At 37.2% G+C, this 3,903-nt stretch overlaps 1 long non-coding RNA gene across 6 annotated transcripts; it reads left to right on the top strand.

Moving 5' to 3' along the window:
• Positions 1–2,586, top strand: LOC107484330 (uncharacterized). Of its 6 annotated transcripts, none has more exons than XR_008008217.1 (5): positions 1–464; positions 576–908; positions 1,434–1,584; positions 1,717–2,062; positions 2,136–2,586. It is a non-coding gene; the product is annotated as an uncharacterized LOC107484330 (long non-coding RNA). The 6 variants fall into 6 exon arrangements; XR_008008219.1 differs by having other exon boundaries at positions 576–1,207; XR_008008221.1 differs by having other exon boundaries at positions 1–450; positions 579–1,584.
• The last annotated feature ends 1,317 nt before the right edge of the window (positions 2,587–3,903 follow it).

Here is a 3,903-nt window from a genome sequence, read left to right as displayed (position 1 = left end):
GTGAGTTCATATGGGTTGATGTTGCTGTTTAGTGCTGCTTTATCCTTGTTAATGGCTGATTTCATGCCTTGTTTTGATTGAGCAATGATGATGATGGCCTTATTCTGAGCTGTTTTATTAGTGCTGATTTGATTTTAGTGAGTTCATATGGGTTGATTTTGCTGTTTGTTTAAATTCAGAAACGTCCTATTTACTGCCATAATGTTGCCGAAATTTCTAAAAATTTGTGTGTTAATTGAATTTCAATTTGTGAATTGAATTTGGTAATTTGTTGCTTTAGTTTAATTTCTAAAAGTTACACGAGCATTCAATATGTTTGAATTGGGAATAAGACTAAAAAATGATGAATTTTATGTTTTGTTAACTCTTGAGATATGTTTAAATTGGCAGATATCAAGTGAAGAAGCTATAGAAACTGCAAAGCAACTAATGCTTAAAGAAGGCCTGTTTGTAAGTTCCCTAATGTATGTGTATTAGTATTCTGTTGTGACACTAGTAATTTATTAACTTTATTGTTGATGCTGAACCTGTTGATTTTGAGAATAATGGAATTCTCTGGCTCCCTCCTGAACCAGAAGATGCAGAAGACGAGCGAGAAACTTTTTTGGTTGATGAAGATGATGAAGACAATGACGGGAATGGGAATGCCATTGGTGAGTGGGGATATCTGTGCAATTTAAACAGTTTTGGAAGTGGAGAGCATCGCCACAAGGGTAGGACAAGTGAGGAGCAGAAGAACAAGGATAGGACAAGTGAGGAGCATCGACGGCTGCAGATTCTCGAACCGAAATCAAGGGTTGATATCGGTTCTTTTCCCTAGGTCTCCACGTAGGGTTGATATCAATTCAATTTCAGTTTCCAGCAAAGGTTAAAAATATCTCTGCTTAGGGTTTTAGCACTTTACAAAGGTACTCTCCCAGGCTCCAATTCTCTTCTTTTTCTTCTTCACTGTGCTGCTCTTGTTTATATTTTTTTAATCTCCACCTTGTTCTTTCTTCATCTTTCGATTCAATTTATTGTTGTTTATATTTTTTAATCTCCGCACTTGACAAGTTGAGAATTATCTTGCTATGCTACCTATGATATTGATATATCTCTTTTCGTTTTGGTTTTCAATCTGCTGGTTTTATTTCATTGGTTATTGCAAGGGTTTGATCAAGGAGCTTGAAATTTGATTGATAAATAGCTCTCTGAAACTAATAGTTAGGTAATGAAGCGTTAAAAATGGCTGGCTTTTGAATTTATGTTATTGATTAGGACAAGAACAATGAAATGATTTTATATAGTTTGAGTGTAACAAGCTGAAGTAAATAATTTTTCTTTCTGCACTTCTTTGTTTTTCGTCTCATATGTGTCGACAATCTGGTTTTTTGTTGTTGAAATACCATATATAGAACATAATAATAATAATCAAGGTTTACGGTTTACTTCAGGTTCCAACGATGGCTTTCTTTGGTTGAATTGGGAATTTACTCAGAAATGCTGCAAACAAGCAGATCAGTTCAGAATTGCTCCCATCCCCATCTATTCTCCAGGAAATACGGTGCATGTCATCTGCTCCAAACTCAAAACTGTTCATTGGAGGTGCATTGAAGTTTGAAATACCTTATAAGTTGCATCCATCATGTTTTATTTTTGGTGTAATGTAGCTGATACTAATAATATAATAGATATTGATATATGGATAGATACATATTAACATTTCCTCTGTTGCAGGTATTTCATATTCTACTGATGAGTAAGGTTTGAGGGAGGCATTTCAAGATATGGAGAAGTTGTTGATGGTACATACAATTACTCATTTTTTCCTATGCAGACTCGATCCATGGCAGGGAAACCCTTTTGTTTGAGGAGACTCAGAAAAAGCAGCATTGTTCTTATTCTGAAGAGTTTGCAACCCCCGAGAGAGCTTGAATGAACAAGACTCGGAATTTAGGAAGAAATGCTGATTCTGGTTCAAACTTGAGGCCTCAGAATTTATAGGAAGCAGCATTGTTCCAAAAATATGATGAAGAAATGTCCCTCTTAGACAGAATTAGTGCACAGAAACTTGAGGAAACAGGTAACAATACATCATCCATAATTATTAAATTTAGAGTTTAATTCATTAACATAGTTGCCTAATCCATCTTCAGAGTATTTAAGATCCATGGAAGCCTCTCCAAGATCAATTTCAGAGCGTATTTGCATCAAGTGTGAAGAAGAAAGCATGTGATATAGGTCACAATAACCCATATGGTGAACTAGAGGCCGCTTATGTTGCTGGAATTATTGGGTGATTGTGTTGTGGATGTTGGAGCTATGTTGCAATAGCTACTATTATTATTCTCCATCTGGTTGAAGCTGCTGCAGGTTCCATCACTGACTACTGGAGAGGATGCTACTAATGTTGGCAACAATTGATGAAGAGTGAGGGTCTCTTGGCCGGAATTAGTCTATCACATTATAATAAAGCTTCCAGTTTAGTGTTTCAATAAACACACTCACATTCTTTTGTTATTATATTTTTTGCAAACTTAGATGATATTGTGGATCTTACAACAATTTTTATAAATTTGATGGGAAATGTTGAATTTTTTTTCTTTAGTGACTTCATTCAAATAGTTTAGATTATTTATTGACATTAAATAATCTAAAAAAAACTGAAATTAAGTTCATTCACGAGAAAACTATTGTAAATAAAAAATTATATATCACAAAAAAATCGTTGTCAATAGTTACAAAAGACAATGGTGTTAAAACTGTTGCCAAAACATGACTCCAAAGGTAACGCTTTAAAATCGTTGTTTTAGATGACTATAAAATGGCAATGGTATTAAAACCGTTGCTGAAAACGACATCAACAGTAACGCTTTAAAACCGTTGTCCTAGATGGCTATAAACTGGCAACGGTTTTAAAACCGTTGCCAAAACCTGGAGCCAACGGTAACGGTTTAAAACCGTTGGTTATGTGAATAATAAAACTACAACAGTTTAAAACCGTTGCTTATCCAGTTACGATTTTAAACCGTTGTCATGTTAATAGGAACGGTTAGAAACCGTTGCTTGTTGAGTAACGGATCAAAACCGTTGTCTAAAATTTTCTGTCAAAACCGTTGTCTATGCCACTAACTGTGGCAACGGTTTTTCTGTTACCGTTGCCTTAGGTAAAAAACCGTTGCCTTTGCGCATTGGCAACGGCCGCATATACCACAGGTCAAAAACCGTTGCCAAAGCGTTGCCTAAAGTTTTGGGAACGGTTTTTCAATCTACGACAACGGTTTTTGACCGTTGTGAAAAGCCTTGTTTGTTGTAGTGTTGGTAGGAACTTCAGATAAGCGCATGAAGATGCCTTCCCTTCCGTCTCTCTGCTTTCCTACTGTCTTCATCCAATCCTTCTTATTCCTTTCCATGGCAAGCTTGTGTAGGGTTTCACCGTTGTCAATGGCTACCTCCCATCCTCTCAGTGAAAACGATTGCATATGCTCTGTCACAGCACGCGGAATTCAGCTGTCGGTTCTCGGTCAGGCCGGAATAGAATCCATCGATTCTTTTGCGTCTGTCACTAACGCCCCGCCTGCTAGGAGTTTGAAGCACGTCACAGCCATTCAGTCATTGAATCCTACTCAGAATACCACAGACAAGGTTAGACCTTCCGGATTCTCTTGAATGCCGCCATCAGTTCTTGCCTATACCACGAAGACTCTGATCTCACGGAATGGTTGGCTCGTTTGTCAGACGAGCACTCGGTTGTCAGGCGATCAACCATGCATCGTGCAATCAGGAATCCAAGAGATATTCACCCAATCGAAGGTAGAACGTAGAACAGAAGTGGTTGTCAGTCACTTTGTTCATAAGTGAGAATGATGATGAGTGTCACGGATCATCACAGTCATCAAGTTGAAGAACAAGTGATATCTTAGA

Source organism: Arachis duranensis, chromosome 4 (genome assembly GCF_000817695.3).
Source record: "Arachis duranensis cultivar V14167 chromosome 4, aradu.V14167.gnm2.J7QH, whole genome shotgun sequence".
In the NCBI taxonomy this organism is placed as follows: Eukaryota; Viridiplantae; Streptophyta; class Magnoliopsida; order Fabales; family Fabaceae; genus Arachis; species Arachis duranensis.
The sequence above is the reverse complement of the archived record's forward strand: the minus strand, read 5'-3'. Positions and strand labels throughout refer to the sequence as shown.